The sequence below is a fragment of the Gorilla gorilla genome, chromosome 14, assembly GCF_029281585.2.
Source record: "Gorilla gorilla gorilla isolate KB3781 chromosome 14, NHGRI_mGorGor1-v2.1_pri, whole genome shotgun sequence".
Taxonomy (NCBI): domain Eukaryota; kingdom Metazoa; phylum Chordata; class Mammalia; order Primates; family Hominidae; genus Gorilla; species Gorilla gorilla.
Window position 1 is genome coordinate 58009092 of NC_073238.2, and position 21221 is coordinate 58030312.

General features: G+C 37.8%; 1 protein-coding gene and 1 long non-coding RNA gene across 3 annotated transcripts in view; one reads left to right on the forward strand and one right to left on the reverse strand.

The window, feature by feature from the left end:
- Positions 1–18507, forward strand: part of LOC129526310 (uncharacterized) — a 60402-nt gene extending 41895 nt beyond the window's left edge. The window contains exon 3 of the long non-coding RNA XR_008670965.2: positions 18234–18507. This is a non-coding gene — a long non-coding RNA (uncharacterized lncRNA). The remainder of the gene's footprint in view (positions 1–18233) is intronic.
- Positions 1–21221, reverse strand: part of ENOX1 (ecto-NOX disulfide-thiol exchanger 1) — a 573843-nt gene that overhangs the window by 518425 nt on the left and 34197 nt on the right. The gene's annotated exons all lie outside the window — the stretch shown is intronic.

The window sequence follows — 21221 nt, forward strand, 5'->3', positions numbered from 1 at the left end:
AGTTTTAATTAATGATGTTCTCTCTGTTGAGATATTTCACATAGAGTGTTTTCTGGACTGAATTATTCTGTGTGCCTTAGTTCTCTGCCACTTTCCATGGGTAGAGCTTTGTATAGTAAATGACAAAGTTTATAATAATTTTAAAAGTTCCTGTTGAAGACATTTCTCAGCAGAATAGTATAGCCACCTGTTTTCACTCAATCATAACTCCTTTCCTCAGCCAAGCTTTTTTAAGCTTGGTCCCAGTCCTGCTTTTTTTTTTTTTCTTTAGGAAGAACTTGAGAAAAAAATTAAATTGCCATTCTGGAGTAAGAGAAGATTGAAAATTATTAAAACATACTTTACATTGAAGGTGTAACTGCTTTTGGCTCAGAATAACCAACATATTTCAAAAATGTATTCAAACTACATTTAATTTAGTATCTAGCTTAGTCTTCCTCACAAAATCACTGTCTAACTGGCATAAAGCAAAATAAAATATTTTCAAGCGAAAAAGAACTAAAGCTATCACTTCTGAGTAAATGCAATCAGCACAATATTTTAGCAAAACATCACGATTTATAATACATAATGATAATAAACATTTCTGCCATTGAGGTCCTTAGCACTGCAGAGAAAAGAAAGGAGCTTGCCCCCTGGGCTTGTAATCTAAATTAAACAAGCAATATAAGTTGCACAAGTTTCACAGGTGAGAGTTAATTAACATTTTATCCCAAGCAGCGAAGGAAAGGGGAAAGAAAATTAAAATCAATATTAACAGCATCAGAATTTACTTCAACCTTATAGGAGTCATCTGAAATGTGAATATAATTTAAGAAGCTTGTAACACTACCAAGCCTGCCTGATAGCCCCTTGCTCCTCCTCCTACTTGGCTATCACCTAAACAGCATATTTATGGGGTTGATTCTTGTGCAGCTTCACACAGCCAATGCGCAGAACTGCCTAAAGATACAGGATGGATAAGATGAACTCCAAGGACCTGTTTCTGTTTTATGACACAAAAATTTTCTCCTAGCTTTTTGTCTTCCTCACTCCTTATGACAAAGCATGCACTGACAGAAAATACATTGAACCTGTATTCATTTCACACTGTTTGTTCATGAGAATACACCCTCAACTCCTCATTACCAAAGACTATTTGAAATTGATTTTTAAACAATGTGAGCACCTAGAATGTATTTCCATTCTCATACAATTCACTTCATTTTCTACCAAGTCATTGAAAAATATGTACCAAGTAATGGTGAGTGCCCAATCAGCCCCCTACTATTTTTTAAAAATTTAGAAGTGAACTAGCTTCCCACTGCTAAACACTGAAAAACCAATACCAAAAACAGTACCCTAAAGAAAAAGACAATGCACAATTACGTCAAAGAATAGTAAGATATGTTGCCTCTTAAATCTTGCTCCAAGGTTTTCTTAAATGAGAATCCACACAAGAATTAGTTGGTAGATTTAAAAAGTTCAGAGGGCAGAGCATGGGTTCAACAATGCTGCCTATTGATGTTTTTGGTTTACTGGCCCCCAACACTCACTGCATTTTCTCTGGCCTTTCATTCAGCCCCAGTAATGCAAGACAAAGCAAGTTCTCCACTTGCCCATTAGACTGCTCTGAATATGGCAATGTCAGTGCCCATGCTGCAGACAGTGACAGTTCACATCACTGACACAAATTACATCTAATTGCACGGAGGCACACATGCTGAGTAAAAGACGGCCCACACCTAACTGGCTGGGTCAGTTGCAAGACAGATCTCGCTATTTATCTAGTCCCTTCCTGGAAACCTCCCTCCATACCTGGTGAAGGATTAAACTCCCTTCATACATGAAGAATATACCTTCATACCTGGATAACCAGACCCATCTCCCACAACACTGTGAGCATTATGAGGCTGGAACACAAAAATATAAGGATTTCATGCATTCTAAATAATTTTATACCATACACATAAGGAAACAGTAATAACAAGAACAACCCCTGCCCCACCACCTCCCAAATGCAACAAATGGTAGGTAAAATACCTTCTGTGCAACAGAAGAGCAAAGACCAGACAGCAATTCCCATATGGAAGGCACAGTAACTGTGCTATTGAAAAACACCATCAGTTCAGTTATTTTCCACACAAAGAACTGAAAGATAATAACCTCTATGCACAAATGAATCTTGGGCTTTACAAACATGTCAGAAGCATCAAAAGGCATTAGAGTAAGCCACATCGTATGTGGCGATTTATCCTCGACTTTGTCTGAATGCTCCATAGAAAAAGAGAGACCTAGTTTTTCAATACACCAAAAGCACTGCCCTTTAAAAAGCCTTCTCATCTTGCCTTGTACCAGACGCTTGTTTTCCAAATATACCCTGTTCAGATTGCTGATCTTCAGGTTCAACCCTTCACTAAAAGACTTTCTGCATCATTGACATGAAAAAAAGCTTGAGTTATTAAAGGCTGAACTGTGTCCCCCTAAAAGGAATATTAAAGTCCTAACATCCAGTACCTGTGAATCTGACTGTATTTGGGAATAGGGTCTTTCAAGATCTAATCAAGTTAAGATAAGGTCCTTAGGGTCAGCCCTAATCTAATATGACTGGTAAACCTACAAGAAAGAGAACAGAGCTCAGGAGTTAAAGGTTACAGTGAGCTATGACTGTGCCACTGCAATACAGCCTGGGTGCCAGAGTGAGACCCTGCTCCTGCCCCCCAACCAAAAAAAGAAAAGAAAGAAGAAGAGATACAGGCAGAACACCTTGTGACAGTGGAAGCAAAGATTGAAGTGCTGCTGTGTAAGCCAAGGAAAGCCTCAAAGACTTCGGACAAAACACCAGAAACAAGAAAAGATTCTCCCCTACAGATGTCAAAGGAGCATGGCCCTCTCAACACCTTGATTTTAGACTTCTAGCCTCCGGAACTAAGAGACAATTTTGTTGTTGTTTGTTGTTGTTGTTGTTGTTGTTGTTGTTGTTGTTTTAATCCACCTAGTTTCCACTTAATGGCAACCCTAGAGAACTAATACAAGGGTTGTGTGTTCCATTCTTTTACCTGCAAGCAGGGCTGCAGGTAAAAATTAATCCTGATAGGCAGACTGTGTTAGATGCTATAGAACCTTCTGTAATCTATCCTAATGGAGAAGACCTCCAAAATTAGAAATTCTTATCTGTAACCAAAACAGAAACAAAAAAGTATTACTCCAATTCACTATTTTTGCACCTGAAAGTATCTTTGAAAACTGCTGAGGTCATCCTGCCTTCCTTTCCTAAGGAAATCCTCCTGGAGGAGGCAACAAGGCAAATCCAAAAGGACCAGCAAGCAACTTTTCACTCTCGTCATGTGTTTTTCAGAACACCCAGATCTCAAAAACTTCATGCTTCAACATCCGTGGGTATGAGAACATAGGCAATGACAACCCTCTATCATTTAATGAAATCACAGCATGCACCACTAGCAACTGGGAAAACAGAGCATTCCTATTGAAGGCGCTATAATAAAATGTGCTCTAAAGGAGTTTCTGGTTTGCTCCGTTTGGAACAAAGACATACGAGATATAGTCACAAAAATAGAGGACAGCTCTGGAAGACAGAATCAGAGAACTTGTTGTTAGCTAGTTATGTTTTTAGAGATCCCATACCATAATTTTACAGATGAGAAAAATCGTGCTCAAGATACATCTTTGAGGCACCATTGAGGGCTCTGGCTTAGGCAGGCTTTCTACCAGACTGTGATCCCAATGCTTCCCACCTCCAAAGGCAGGATGATAATATTTATTATGTGCTTCAGATATCCCAACTAAAACTTGTTTTGTTTGAAAGAAAAACCAGTTTTGTAAGAAAGAAAAAAGAAAGTCTATCATTTTAAAGTGGAAAATGAGGAACATATTACCATGTTAAAAAATCCCCAAACACTCAATGTTTAAATGTATCAGAAAGCATGACATTTAGGGCAACATGCTAGTAACTGGGCCTTTAAAGACCACAATTACAACCTGGCTTTTCTAAACAGACATAAAAAATTCCTTTCTGCTGTATTTAACAAAACAATCATATAATAAAACATATTACAGTATTTACCAAACTGAGACAAACAATAAAATTTATTACCACCCATTTTAAATAATACAACTACTTGTGGAATCAAGGAGGGTAAAAGGAAAAAGGCATATGTGGGCCAGGCATGGTGGCTCACGCCTGTAATCCCAGCACTTTGGGAGGCCGAGGCAGGTGGATTGCCTGAGCTCAGGAGTTCAAGACCAGCCTGGGTAACACGGTGAAACCCCGTCTCTACTAAAAATACAAAAAATTAGCTGGGCCTGGCAGCGTGCGCCTGTAGTCCCAGCTACTTGGGAGGCTGAGGCAGGAGAACTGCTTGAATCCAGGAGGTGGAGATTGCAGTGAGCTGAGATCACGCCACTGCACTCCAGCCTGGGCGACAGAGCAAGACTCAGTCTCCAAAAAAAAAAAGGCAAATGTGGAGCAAAAATAAAATGTGAGAGATAAAAGACCAGGGATAAAAATAATTCAAAATCTCTACAGTGGTAGGACAGTTGAAACACATATATATAATCACACCAGAAGATCACTCAAGGTTAAAGCTTAAAACATCTATCCTTCCATTTAGGGGTGACCATAGCACAGACAATGACAGGAAGAATCCTTGCTTCTGGAAACTTCCCGTAAAAGTGCAACATTACAGAAGGTAAAGTGAGCAACAGACAATGATGATCAAAACCCATTTTCAGGACTAACTCCTTCCATTTCCCTTCTTTCATTGATTTTTTTTAAACCCACTTTGCACTCAGTCAGCTTGGTTGCAGGGAACATCATTTAATGTACCTTATTGATTCAATCATACACATTTATACTTGTGTAGAAACTTCTGCTACAGTGCATTTATTGATCTTTTAATTATTAATGTAAGCCACAAAACCTGAAGAGCTTTATTGTAAATATTTTTTATTCTCTCAAATTATGACAAGAAAATTATCAAAAATTGTCAGCAAATGAAACCTGGTAGTTTGCTTATTTCCTCTGAAAAGGCAATCAACCGGTTATGTATCAAATGTACTGTCAATGAGAATTTTTTTCTGAAGTCAGAATTATATAAGCCTGAACAGTTCTCTGATGAAAACTTTAATTTCTAGAATTATTATTACTGTGATGCCTTTAATTTGGCTCTGGAGATGGCAAGCAAGTGTTCCATTCCAGTGTAGCCGTTTTCAAATTGCACAGAGCCATCAGGTGAGCAAGCTGTCTGTCAAAATGGTCATAAGATAGGAGCCTGTGCTAACGGTTGTGGACAAACTGCGAAGCGGCATGCATTGTCTGCTGAATTACTTTATCCCGCTTGTCTCCGCAGTATGGCCCTCTAGACCTAGAGTAAGATGCATTCTCACCCAGATACTCTGTACTAGATTCAAAATGAGAATTAAGGGGACTGTCTAGGTGGGAAGCTCTGCAGAACCAGCCACCAGGCTGTAGCAAAAGGCAGGTTCTGCAGGCTTTAGAAGAAGTGGAAGGGGTGGGGCTGAGTTCTTACTGAAGAAAAGGGAGGCAGAAAACACATTTAGGTTCAAGGTGGAAAGAGATGAAACTCTGATGGTCATCCTTTCCCATGCAAACTTCTCCCCCATCTCTCCTTCTAAATACTACTTCAGCTAGCCTTAAATAGTCAATGTAAACTTGGATGAACCAACCGAACCGGAAGATACTGTCTTAACACAGGCTTAATTCTACCCTGCCATAGATGATTTCCAGTGGAAGCCAGCTTCATGCTTACATTTCTTTTAGAATACTGACCAGCAAATATGTTTGCCATTGCACCTTATACTTTCCAATACCAAGGCAATGATGTGTGTAATAAAATCAAGTATAACCTCTAAAAACACCCCAGAATTTGAAATAATAATTTAAATTTGTGTTGCTACCTTCTAGAGTCTGTTAGGTTTTTCCATTTCTAGACAATAACAAGAAGACCTGCCACTTCTGGACTGAATGGTCCTGAATATGAATAGAGGCGTCACATATCTAACATGGAGCACTAACAGTAAATACCAGAAAGCCTGGGCACTTGACTAGTGACAGAAGCAGATATCCTCAAGCAAATGTTGCTCTGGATCTCTGAAGAATCTCTGCATTGCTCAGCAGTGGCAACAAATGCTTGAATAGTCTGTCAGGTTCAACTCTCTTCCAAGCTTCACTGTTCCGGAGGCCACAGAATGCTGCTTCTGTTTGGTTCAGACCTTCAGTGAACTATACCAAATAGATGGGAACCCTTCCTCAGAACTGATCTCACTAGCCAAGGACACCGCCCATTTACATGAGTTATATACATTACCCAAATGCATATTCAACATATTTATAAACCATGAGTGAAAAGCTGAATAATATATTCACAACTAGGAAGGAGACTAGGATTGACCTTCTAAAAGGGACCACGTGGTTAAAGATCTGGTATCCACAAATACACATGTCATCAAACAAGTCATAATTTGTGACCATCATGCATTTACCTTGACTTTTATTATTTAAAATACACATACAGCTAATTTGCCAATTACACAGAACACACAATGGGCCCTTACACAGCAAACATACCTACTAATGTGGTGTCTAATTCTTACTTTGTTCTATATCCCCCACAGCAGATCAGAAAATCAGCCTTACTGAAATAATTTCTGATAGGAAAATTTGAGCTATGATTTTAAACCATTTTTGTGTCCTTCTGAAGAATTCCTACTTTAATTTAGACCCAAATCACCATAATCAGTTTTCTTGAAAAATCATACGTAAGTAAAATGTGTATGAAAATGTTACTAATTAAATGGTATTTTCCAAATATCTTAAAGTATTAGAAATGCCAAATTCTTTATTTTAGAGTATGAATACCTTCACAAAAGCCCTTCTACCCAAGCTTAAAGAGTACATAGTACATGATACCACCTAGAGGAAAATAATTTTATAAATTAGGCCATAGTATTTTAAACATGTCTTTAAACAGTTTTTCAACATAACAATATGTAGTTATAGAGCCAAGCATATAATCAAACAATGCAGTAATTTAAAGTTCTCTGACATTAAATGAATAAAGAAAATAACATATTATATTGAAAACACCTAGTCTATGGCTAACATTCTCTCAGGCCATGTATAGAATTACAAAGGAACTAGTTCTTAAATTACCCATTTTAAAAATTAGTCAATATTAACAATCTCTATTTAAATAATCCACCACTCACCCACATTTAAATAGAAACAATGTTTTCATTTACTACTTTTCAAAGAGAGGTGTCTTCCAAACAATAATTCTTTAGTTGCATATCATTAGAAAGGTTTTGAAAAAATATATAAAGCAAGTAAATGTCCCACAAGCATACCAAGATGGCAACTGATTCTTCCTGGGTAATGTTTTTTTTTTTTTGCTCAGTTATTTACAATGATGTCTGATTATAGTAATATATATATATTTTTTTGTTCCCAAAAACTCTGAAACCATTTTGCCCATTCATGCTAGTTTTGCCAATCAGTAACTCAATTCTTAAGGAGGTCCAGCACTCACCCCAATTAAAACTGCAAAGCAAGAGGTATTGCCTTTTACCTGGCCCATTTCTGCTTTCATAGTCCTTCCAGTCCATTTCCTCCCTGAACTTTTTTTCTCAATTAGCACCCAGGACCCTTACCCTCCATACTCATGGCTTAGTGGGGTTGCCCTTTATGGACAGTGCCCACCCTTCCAAAAATGGACAAATCTGCAAGGCCACACTAAAAAAAAAAAACTATCCTATCTCCCATTTCCTCTATCTCCAACTGTTTCCTAGGTTCCAACTAGCTAATCAGATTAATTGGTACCATTTGTTCACTAACAATCTTACACTAATTCATTTCTTCAACAAATATCTACTATGTACCAGCATTTTTCTAAGTACTGGGGATATACTGGTGAACAATACCAGGCCAAAATTCTTTCCTTCATCGAAGGTTAACACAATGTTATCAATTAATGATAAATATATTGGTGGGTGTGGTGGCTCACACCTGTAATCCCAGCAATTTGGGAGGCCAAGTCGGGCAGATTGCTTGAGTCCAGGAGTTCAAGACCAGCCTCGGCAATATGGCAAAACCCCATCTCTACTAAAAACGCAAAAAACTAGCCGGACATGGTGGCATGCGCCTGTAGTCCCAGCTACTTGGGAGGCTGAGGTGGGAAAATCACCTGAGCTCAGGAGGTGGAGGCTGCAGTGAGCTGAGATAGCACCACTGCATTCCAGCCTGGGCAACCAGAGTGAGAGCCTGTCTCAAATAATAATAATAATTATTATTATATAATAAATGTATTTATTTAAATATATATAAACGTGTGTGGGAGTTAGATGATTCTAAGACCAAGAGAGAAAAATAACATAAGAAAAGAGCTGTTGTGATGAGGTTGTATTTTATTAATAAATAAGATGGTTAAATAAAGTGATGGATAAAGTCTAAAGAAGGTGAGGGAGGAAGCTGTGTGATATACGGTTAACCCTTAACAGCATGGGTCTGAACTGCACGGGTCCACTTAAACTCAAATTTTCTTCTGCCTCTGCCACCCGAAACAGCAAGACCCACCCCTTCTCTTCCTCAACCTCTCCTCAGCCTACTCAACTTGAACGCAACAAGGATGAAGACCTTATAATGATGCACTTCCACTTAATGAATAGTAAAAATACATTTTCTCTTCCTTATGATTTTCTTAGTAACGTTTTCTTTTCTCAAGTTTACTTTGTTGTAAATTTTGGGGGAGTCAAAAGTTATGTGCAGCTTTTCAACTGTGCGAGTGGTCGGTGCCCCTAACTCCCACATTGTTGGAGGGTCAACTGAATATGGGGAATGTGTTCCCAGCAGAGGGAACAACAGATTCATAAGTCGTGAGTTAGAAGAGCGACATTTCTGAGGCACAGAAATGAGGCCATGTGCCTGTAGTGGGGTAAATGAGACAAAAGGTAGTAGGTGTTCAAGGTAGGGAAACACCAGGAACCACTGGAAGGACTTTGCATTTACTCTGAAAGAGAAGGGAAACCATTGGAGGGTTTTTAGCAAAGAAGTGACCTCAACCAATTTACCTTTTTTTTTTTTAACACCTTTACTGAGATATAATTGGCATATCATATCCATTTTAGATGTACAGTTGAAGGAGTTTTAGTATATTCACAGAGTTGTACAATCATGATCATAGACAACTTTAAAACATTTTATTTTATTTTATTTTTAACTTTTTAAGTTCAGGGGTACAAGTGCAGGTTTGTCACATAGGTAAACATGTCTCGTGGGGTTTTTTGTACAGATTATGTCATTACCCAGGTATTAAGCCTAGTACCAATTACTTATTTTTTCCTGATCCTCTCCCTCCTCTACCCTCCATCCTTGTTACTCCAAAAAGAAACCCCATATCCATCAGCAGTCACTTCAACCCCCACCCCAAACTCTTGGTCCCAGGCATTTCTTATAAATGGAGTCATACAATATGTGGTCTTTTATGTCTGGATTCTTACATTTCACATGTTTTTAAGGTTCATCCTTGTTGTAGCATGTGTCAGTACTTCATTTCTTTTTATCGATGAATAATATTCCATTGTCTAGCTATATCACATTTTGTTTATTCAACAGTTGAAGGACATTGGCGTTGTTCCCTCTTTTTAGCAATTACGAATAGTGCTGCTATAAACATTTGTGTACTAGTTTTGTGCAGACACATTTTCAGTTCTCTTGGGTAAATATCTAGGAGAAGAATTGCTAGGTCATATGGTAACTCTGTGTTGAACCTTTTGAAAAAGTGCCAAACTGTTCTCCAAAATGGCTGAAACTTTTTTTTTTTTTTTTTTTTTTTTTTTTTGAGACAGAGTCTTGCTTTGTGATCCAGGCTGGAGTGCAGTGGCGTGATCTCAGCTCACTGCAACCTCCGCCTCCCAGGTTCAAGAGATTCTTCTGCCTCAGCCTCCCAAGTAGCTGGGATCACAGGCACATGCCACCACGCCTGGCTAAATTTTGTATTTTCAGTAGAGACGGGGTTTCACCATGTTGGCCAGGCTGGTCTAGAACTCCTGACCTTGTGATCTGCCCACCTCGGCCTCCCAAAGTGCTGGGATTACAGGCGTGAGTCACTGCGCCCGCCTGAACCTTTTTATATTCTACCAGCAGCGTATGAGGGCTTCAAATTCTCCATAGCCTCAACAACACCTGTTATTATTGGTCTTTTTGAATATAGCCATCTAAGCTGGTGTGGTATCTCATAGTGGTTTTGATTTACATTTCAGAGACTGAGTACCTTTTCATGTGATTTTTGATCTCTTCAGATCTTTGCCCATTTTTGAATTGTGTTACGTACCTTTTTTATTAAGTTGCATGAGTTCTTTACATATCCAAGATACAAGTCCCTTATCAGATACATGATTTGCAACTTTTTCTCCCATTTCGTAGATTGCTTTTTCACTTTTTTTATGGTGTGCTTTAAAACACAGAATTATAAAATGTTGACGAAGTCCAATTTATCTGTTTTTTGTTGCTGTTGCTCGTGCTTTTAGTGTCATATTTAAGAAACTGTTGCCTAATCCAAGATCATGAAGATTTACATCTGTTTTCTTCTAATAGTTTTATAGCTTTAGGTCTTATTTTAGGCCTTTAAAATATTTTTGAATTAATTTTTGCATATGGTATAAGAGAAAGAGTCTAAGTTCATTCTTTTGCATGTAGAGATTCAGTTGTCCTGGCACCATTTGTTGAAAAGATTATTCTTTCTCACATTGAATTACCTTGCACTCTTATAAAACTAAATCACATTTTAACAGAATTTCTATAGTCATATTAAGAATAGACAAAATGGGCAAGGGTAGAAGCAGAGAAGCCAGTTAGAAAGCTATTATCATAAATCATGTATATTAGGGCTTGCCAGAGAAAAGGAACCAATAGATATATAGAGACATATAGAAAGAAATTATGAAGTATTGGCACACATATTATTGAGGCTGAGAAGTCCCATGATTGACATGCTGGTCAGGAAAACCAGTGACATAGTAACAATCCAAACCTGAAGGGCTGAGGAGCCAGTAGTGTTAGTCCTGGTCCAAGTCCAAAGGCCTAGGAACTAGAAGCATCAATGTCCAGTCAAAGACAGGAGAAAATGGATACTCAAGCAAAGAGAGACAGAGACAAAGACAGAGAGAGACAGTGTGTGTGTGTGTGTGTGTGTGTGTGTGTGTGTGTGTGTGAGTGTGTTAGTTCACCCTTCCTCCATCTTATTTGTCTATTTGGGCCCTTGACAGATTAGATGATGCCCACTCACATTGGTGAGAGCCATCTTCTTTACTCAGTCTACCAATTCAAATGTTAATCTCTTTCAGAAACACTCTCACAAACATACCCAGAAACAATGTTTTACCAGTTACCTGGGCATTCTTTGGCCTTGTCAAGTTGACACATAAAATTAACCACACACCAAATAAGAGATAATGGTGGCTCAACCAAGAGAGTAGCACTGGAAGTGGAGAGAAGTGGTTGAATTCTGGATGTTTTGGAAGTTGAGCTGATAGGATCTGCTAAGAGACTGGATGTGGGTGTGAGATAAAGAAAGGACTCAGTTGACTCTAATATTTTTGATTTTTCAGTTAGACAAACTGCAATTTTGGGGAAGAGGGGCATGATCACTCAAACTACCGTGTGTAAAATAGACTGGGACCAGGGAATTGGGGGATAGGATGAAAGCCTTCTATCCTAGAAACAATTTCTATTTCATTGAAAATCTACTGAGTCCATAGGGCACAGAGATGGCACTAGTTAATGTTCCTTTACAGTGAAAGAGGCTGTTTATTCACTGAAAAGAGAATGCCTTGAGGGTTTTGTTAGGGTCTTGAACTGAACTCTTTCTGTCTGTTTGTATAAGAGGTTCTCAGAACCAGTTCAGGGTTGCCCAGAAGTTGTTTTCAGAGAAGCCCTGAAGCCTCATACTTTCACAGAAGGAGACCTTGATAATCTCTCATCAGGAATTTATTTGAAATGTCATTAGAACTTCTTAGAGACATCATGACTAACCTAAAACAAATAATTAACTGTGAGAACTACAAATTTTACCACAAGACAGTGGAGAAAACATTACAGGATAGATAGAAATTTAGGAACCCCTCAAATCACACTCCTCCAGAACATTTTCACTGGAAGACAAAGGAGCCTCATTTCCTATTAACTCAGAAACTCTTTCAAGCATCTGTTGTGGTAGATTTTCTAATAGGTCCAGCCCAGGGGGTTCTCAGGTATAAATCCTCAAGTTCTAGTAAAGCCTCTTGAGAAGATGGTCAAGGCACAACATGAATAGCTCATACCACTGAACTGGAAAAAAGCTCCTAAAGCTCTAGTGTCCTTTGAAGAGACTTAATCTTCCTCCCCTGGCCTTAAGAGAGGCAGGTAAAGCAGGATAAGTACTGCAACACACAGGGAAGAAATGAAATCACAAAGATCTCTCTTTCTGCATAAAAATGGATGAATTTCTTCGGATTTAGCAGCTGTCTTAGTCTGTTTTGTAATGTAATGTTATAACAGAATACTTAAGATTGTGTAATTTATGAACTACAGAGATTTATTTCTTACAGTTCTGGAGGCTAGGAAGTCTAAGATTGAGGGGCCAACATCTGGTCAGGGACTTCTTGCTACATCAAAACATGGTAGGGAGAGAGCCAGAGAGAGGGGAGCAAACTTGCTTTTATAACAAACCCACTCTCACAATAGCAAACTCACTCTCATGACAATGACATTAATCCATCCATGAGGGCAAAGCCCTCATGATCTAATCACCTCTTCAAGATCCCATCTCTCAAAACTGTTGCATTGGGGATGGGGCTTCCAACACATGATCTTTGGGAGGACACATTTAAAACCACAGCAGCAGCTTTTCACTCTCTCTATCCTAGAAACAACTTCCATTTCAGTGAAAATCTACTGCCTCCACAGAGAACAGGAATGGCACTAGTTAAGGTTCCTTTACAGTGAAAGTATGAAGCTTTCTCATACTTTTCAGGGCTTCTCTGAAAACAAGTTCTGGGCAACCCACTTTAGGTTCTGAGAACCTGTTACAAAAACAGACAGAAAGAGTTCAGTTCAAGACCCTAATAAACCCCTCAGATCATTCTTTTTTCAGTATACCAACAGCTAATGAGGAAGCTGTGCCTCTTAACAAGGAAAGGAGGCTAGGATACCATGCCAAGGATCTCCAAGACACACAAAGGAAGATGTAAATCTTTCCTCAGGCCTGGTGACAAGACAAAGACCAAATGGAATCCTAAAATGGGCTCTTTGGCAGTCACATCTAGAGGAATGGAAGACATGATGAACTACTCTAGGAACTGGTATTAAAACAAGCAACCCAAATGTAAATAAAAGACTATTTGCTTCAATTAAGTCTTAGCTACAGGAGTGTGAACTTTAATATTTCCTCAGTGTACATCTCCGCTAGTGCTTTCACCATTATTAAAGTATGTTTATACAGGGTTTGGCTTTCCAGCTATTATGGAAAAATTACATCTTGCCAACAGTACCATAGGGGCCTAAACACAGTAAATCCTCCACTGACCTTGAACCCAAGCTAAAGCAAATAGTCACTCTCCTTGGTGCTGAACTGCCTAAATAATGCACTGCATAAATGGCTGTGAATCTAAATTACATCTACAATGCATCTTAGCATTCATTACGGATTACCAACAATTTTTCCAGAAGGCAGTGTTTGTAGAGGCATTGCAATGTGAAGGAAATTCTTAGGGAGATAACTGCAAAACATTCACTTGCAAATGATGATCATTTATTTATTGAACACTAGGAGTATGCTGGGCCTTGAGCTCCACAGAGGAGGTAGCAGGGTGATGACAGCCTCTGGCCAGAAGGCTTCACAAGAGTGGAGGAAGAAGATAATGGTTAACGACAATATGCGAGAAGAAAAGTAACTGCAATAGAAAGCTTGAAGTGGCAAAGCATCATGAGACAGAACAGAAAACAAAAGAGGGAGAAGACAACAAAAACGCCAACTGAAATATATACTTAATATAAAATTACACTTCCATTTGAACCAAAATAAAATTTATCCACATGTAAAAGTGCTCATAAAATAACATTAAATGAAAAAAGCAAAATATGAAATGATTAAAACATAAAATCATACATATAAAGGCCGAAAGCTAGAAGGGAATATAGAAAAATCAAAACCACTTAATGAAAACGTTAGAATTGTGGACATATCAGTTTTCTTTTGAAACTTCCTTTAATCATATTGTAAGAACACATACACTATATTTTTAAAAGGCAATTAGAGTATATGTGAATATTCACTACAGCTCTGTTTGTGATGGTAAAAGAAATAGAAACAACTAAAATATCCATCTATAGATAACATATTAAATGAATTCTGGCATATACATAAAATAAGCTGCTATACCACTGATATGGTTTGGCTGTGTCCCTACCCCAATCTTATCTTGAACTGTGGTTCCCATAATCCCCAGATGTCGTGGGAGGGACCCAGTAGGGGGTGATTTAATCACGGGGGCAGTCACCCTTATGCCATTCTTGTGATAGTGAGTGAGTTCTCATGAGATCCTATGGTTTTATAAGGGGCTTTTCCCCCTTTTGGTCAGCACTTCTCCTTGCTGCTGCCATGTGAAGGACATGTTTGCTTCCCCTTCCGCCATGATTGTAAGTTTCCTGAGGCCTCCCAAGTCACACTGAACTGTGAGTCTTTCCTTTATAAATTATTCAGCCTGGGGTATGTCTTTATTAGCAGCGTGAGAATGGACTAATATAACCACTTTAAAAATTGAGGTATATCTATTTGAATTGACTTGAAGATATATGTCTATGATACATGGCTAAGCAAAATTTTTAAAAGGCAAGTTGAGAAAAATACATATGGTATAATCATATTTATATGAATATAAACAACTATATTAATATATGTCAGTGTGTACACCAGAAAGAAAAAGTTTAAAGCAATATACACTAAATAGAAAAGAAATTATGGAATGGGAGATTTATATTTTTTATATTAATGTATTTCTGTAGGTTTGAGTTTTGTAACCTTGGATTACATATGTCATTAGAAAAAAACTTTAAAGAATAAAAACTGAATTAAAATTTTAAAAAATAACTGCCATGTTAGGAAAAATTCTTTGGACATTTATTTTATGGTAACGAGGGTTAAAATTTAAGAGGAGCTTTGAAGGGCAGAGGGAGGTTAGGGCAGGAGACAGGCAGTGTAATTAAGGAAATTAAAATAAGTGGTCGATAAGCTGGACTCTTACTTGGCCAGTAGTAAACCAATCAACACTAAGTTGAGGGGTAACAGGAATGAGAAAATCACCTGAACATAAACATAAGAGAAGGTATTTCATAGAGTACAACAGATCACTGTTCATCCATATAGTTCTAAGAAAAAGTAATGCGGAATTTTTGAAAGAGAGAAGGAAGTAAGTAGAAAAGAAAAAAAAGTGAGGTTGAAAACTAGTGGGTAACGGTGAATAAAAAAGCACAAAGAAAAACTGGAGGAAAGTACACAGAATTTATGAGGGGACTCATAACATATGGCCGATTTACCAAAAGCTAGTCAAGCTCAAAGTCATCTGACTCCAAATCCATTAACCTGAAATCCACTTTCTTGTTTTGAAATGCAATCTGAACTTCAAACTGCAGTTTGTCTCCTCTTAACCAGTTCAGCAAACTTCACTTGAAAATCACCATTGTTCATGCTAGTCTGCATCACCATGCCTCAGATACTTGCAGGAATCGGGGCAGCCAAAAGTGTTTCAGCTATTGGGACCTCCCCTCCAGTTTAGCAAGCTGGGAATGGTGACAAGTATAAGTGGCATGCCTCAGTATAAAAAGTAAAATGATTGGCTCTACCATTTACAGTCACATCACAACCCGTACCGCTTCAGATTCCTAGTCTGAAAAACGGGTATAATCTCCAAGAATTGTGAGATTCAAGTAACAAACAACAGAGAGCTCCATGCCTGGGACATAGCAGACTCTCAATAAATATTTCTGAATGAACAAATGAACCAATGTGTTATGATACTATATGGTACTATTATTGTGCACAAAAAGAAGGTATGGAAAAGGGTAGTATTCTAGTGAATTCTATCACTGTAGTAAGGTCAAGTAACTTCCTTTTATCATCAAAGTCTTGCATGTATTGCTTCCACTGACATAACTGTCCTTCATAAACAAGTTTCCCAGGCATCTGTAATCCCACCTCCAACTTTGCAAGTTTATATCTGGACCTGTTGCCTTCTCTCTTTAGAACTATACATTCTGCGATGGTGAGGGTTGTGTCTTCACACTTCATGGACAGGCTTATAACCAACAAACCACGCAGAGGAGAAAACATATCTAAGCCTTCCTCAGGCCCAGGCAGAATCCTCTGGTGCCAACACCTATGTGGTGGCAATGAGGCGATTCCAGAATCTTTGGTAATGTTGAGGCAAAAACATTTTGAGGACCTAGATGTGAACAGGCCCTCAAATTGGATATCTTTTTATTTGAAGGATCTAAGATTCAGCAATACCCTCTGGACTACAGTTTGTTAATTCAGGTCCTCAGATCCCAAAGGGATCCATGGATAGAATTCATGGAAGTTCTTGAATTCAGATGGAAAAAAATCAGATCTTTTGTCACCAGTATCTAACTGAAATTTAGCATTTGCTTCAAGTAGGAATTTAGACAACAAATCATGGTAGCATTAGTAGTACTTACATATGTGTCACCAACAGAAATCACAGATATTTTCATATCTCACTGCAATTCTTGTTATCTCAAAATATTATCTGTTTATCACCACTTTAAAATTAGTGGTCATTATGTGCTCTGCTAAATCCAATACAATGTGTTAATGAAGAAGCATGTATATTACCATAACACGAGTTTGTTTTAATAACTTGATAACTATTTCAATATAATCGGCTCCTTGTCATTCTATGTGTTTTATTTCATTCATTTACATATTTTACTCTGAGAAACAGTCCATGGACTTCAACAGACTACCAAAGATGTCCCTAGCACTAAAAAGGCTAAGAAGCCCTGCTCCAAACTATAATGCCCAACAATTAAAAGTATTATGCAAGTACAAATCCCATTACTTGAAGCACTTTTAACTATAAAGATGAAAACATTACTTGAGAATCTGCAATCATTCTGATATGTAGGAATTATTTACATTGACTAAAAAGTTCTAAACTAATGGCCTGATTTACGTAATAGAGCAGCCTATGTATGAAACAGTCTGATTTGAGTTGTTATTACATTTTAGCACAGAGTTAAAAACATAAGTATTTCTATCAAGAACTTGGCTTTGAAGTTTGTCTTGAATTTACTATCTGACCTTGGGCAAGTCGGTAAACCCAGCTAAGCCTTAGTTTTCTCATCTACAAAATGTTGAAAATACCTCCTCCTTCAAAGCATTATTAAGAGAATTAAATAATACATGCAAAATACTAAATAATGGATACAAAGTACTTAGCACAGTACCAGACATAATAAGTACGAAATAACTTACAGCAATGTTATTGTCCTATTTTACTTATTAATCTCATTTAAGTAAAACTTTATATTGAGTCTTTAAGATGATTTCTTTAAAGTATTCTATAATTAAAAGATAAGAGAGCATGTTGCTTCAGAATACAGACTCTAATGACAGACTGCCTGGGTTTAAATTTTTTTGTACCACTTACAAGCTGTGTGCCTCTGGATAAGTTACTTAATTTCTCTGAGGTTTAGTTTTAGATCTGTAAAATAGGGAAAATAGTATCTATGCCATAGGGTTGTTATGAAGGTCAAATTAGTAACCACAGGTGAAGCACATTAAAACATGCCTAGAACATGATACTTTGTAATTACTAGCTATTATTACCAACAGTAATTATGTAATAGTTTCACATCAAGTTACACAGGAGTCTTTCTTCCTCTTTAATCTGAATTTTAGTGAAAATTTCTTATAAATGGAGTCAGCCACATTAATCATACTATTTGCATGAATGTATTTGACATCAATAAGAACAAGGCAGGGAATAAATTCAGCTACAATTATTTACAAGGAGGAATTAGGAAGACCCCATTTCCTTTCGCTTTGTAACCAAGTTAAAGCTCGTACAAGAAAGATTCTCTATAGTTTGAAATGCTTATTTTATGGCAACAGATCTATGAATTACAGGAATAAACATAATTTTGCTTTTTTACCTTTGAACAGGTACAGAGAGGCACCTCTGTGCCCAAGGCTGGAGCTCACCTTGGAGAAGGGAGCCATGGAAATGCTGGGCTTGGTGACAACAGCAAGGACAACATCAGCATCAAGTAGCAAAGATGCACCTGTTTCCCAGCAGGGAACCAGCTTTGCTCCTCATGGGCAATTAGCAAGGTTTGACTTAATTTAAAGCCTACACAACCACTGATCTCTGAGAATATGACTGATGTTATTTTCTGTACTGAGAGTAACAGTAAAACAATAATAATGACAATAACAAGCACTTCACTCCTCTCCATCTTTTAAGGTAGTTGAGTAATTAGTAACTCAACAATTAGTCATCACAGCAAAACTATGAAGCATGTAAAAGTATTCTCACCATCATCTTATTTCAGTTTTTTACTTATGAGCTTTAAGAATTCAGGATCCTTTGTTGAATTTATTAGTCCTCCCAACATATAAGACAATGAATATTAAAGTCAAATTATGATACATACCCCAATAATTCGACTATACTCTAAAATTAATACACATCACCATCTCCAGGACTACCAAAAATGCAAATGCCGGCTGGATCTCATTTTTTTTAATTATAACAATTAAAAGGTTACTAAATCACCAGTGTTAAAAAGTCAGCAGCAATAAACCTTTAGGTGTTCACAACATGCACACAGAGGTCTCCCTTGGTGATTTAGTTTTCCAACTCATAAGGCTGAAGGTCCACTCCCAGGAGGAAGAAAAAACAGGAAGCTTCTCTCCAGAGTAGGAAAATAAAATTTGGCATACTCTGGGTTTTAGTGACCAAAGATTATCAGGAAGTGGAAACATCTACAGTAGAATCAGTGAAGATGTGATCATTAGAAGGCTCCATGCTTTGTGCCAGTATTATTATTTCCAGCATCCCTTAATAGTGTCAAAAGCATAACATTCCAGCTGAGGGATTAATAGCTGCCCTAACAACAGAGCACACAGCAGGCTTTCAACACAGCAGGGGGCTTTTCAAAACACCCCAGGGTAGATAGGCCTGGTCTTTAGTGCTTGCACCACGGCTCAACTACACTGAGATACCTTTCAAGTCTCCAGGTTATGAAGCTTGGTTCTCAACTCCACTCTGATGTGATTCTGCAGTGGAGCACCTTTACAATTCAGATTAAGGCAAGATCTCTCATCTGGAACCTTTTGTCAAAAGAGTCTTGGAACAAGACTGACAGATGTCCCCTCTACATCAACAGGTAGGGTAAGGCAAAGACAGGAGAGAAACCCAGAAATGTATATACATGTGTATGCAGCTACACAGTTGACACGTGGTGCATAATGTTCCATGTGATCAAATTTCTTTCAGGCCCATTCAAAACAAAATAGTTGCATGGGAAGTAATAATAGAGAACCTTTACTGGTTGGAAATTCTCCTCTTATTTAACTAAAATCCTACATATCCTTAATCACTGTAGTTTAGCATTCATTCTAGTGAGAATAATCTTCCTGGAACACAAACGTGGCCTGTTACTCCTCAGATTAAACACCTTCAGTGGCTCCCCTGGGCCTACAGGCTAAAATCCTAATACTTTGGGATGACAAACAAGACCTCTGGTTTGGACCTTACCTACCTCTCTAGCTTCATCTACCTCTCTGGCTGCCAGGACCCCACATTCCTCGTTAAGTCCCCAAATTATCTGTCATGCTCCTTCTTATCTCTCAACGCTTACTGGCAATATCTCTGCACCTAGAATGTTTTGTCTTTGTAGCAGTTTCAACAAATGCCTATTCATCTTTCCCAGCTCAGCTAAGGTCAGCCACCCTTGTAAAGCCTTTGCCAACTTTTCTTTCCCAGGAGAGAGCCACTGCTTTCCTTGGACTAGCAGAATCCCCTGCATCACTGCTCTTCTGGTTGCCACAGCACTTTACTGCACTGGGTTTTTTAAAATAGGTTTATGGAATAATAGTTTAAAAACAATAAACTCCACACTTTAAAGTGTACAATTTCGTAAGTTTGAACATATATCCATACCTGTGAAACCATCATCACAATCAAGATAATGAAAACATTCACTATTTCTAAAACTTTTCCATGCCCTTTTGTCAACTCTCTCTGTCACTCCTCTCTGTCCCTCATCCCCAGGGAACCACTGATCTGCTTTCTGGAGAGTCATTAGCATTTTGTGGAGTTTGAAATATAGGGAATCATGCAATATGTAGTCTTTTTATTTTTGCCTTGCTTCTTTCACACAACATAATTATACTGAGATTCATCCACATTGCATGAATCAACAGTTCATTACATTTTACTGCTGAGTAGTTTCAGCATGGATAGGCTATACTACAATGAGTTTGTCTTTTCACCTGTTGATGGACATGTGGGTTATTTCAAGTTTTTGTTCATTACAAAGAACACTGCTATGAACATTCACATACAAGTCTTTGTACAGACACGTGTTCTTTCCTCTTGGGGAAAAACTGAGGAGTGGAAATAAATGAGTCATGTGGTAGGTGTATGTTTGATTTTTTAAGAAACTGCCAAACTATTTTCCAACAGGCTGTGCCATTTTACATTCCCACTAACAGTGTGTGAAAATTCCATTTCCTCCATATCTTCATGAACATTTGATATGGTTTGTTGCTTTAATTACAACCATTCTACTATGTCTATTGTTGTATTATCTCACTGGGGTTTTAATTTGCATTTCCCTAATGATTAATCATGTTGAGCATCTTCTCATGTGCTTATTTACCACCCATATTTCTTATCCAGCAGAATATCTGTTCAATTCATTTCCCCATTTTTCAGTAGGTTGTTTTCTTATTATTACATTTTGAGAGTAATTTATATATTTTGAGTATTTTATATATGATTTGTCACATATATTTGAAATATTTTCTCCCAATCTGTGGTTTATCTTTGCATTCTCTTAGTACTATCTTTTGATGAGCAGAAATTTTTGATTTTGATGATGTCTAATTTATCAATTTGTTCTTCTATGAATTGCACTTTCAGTG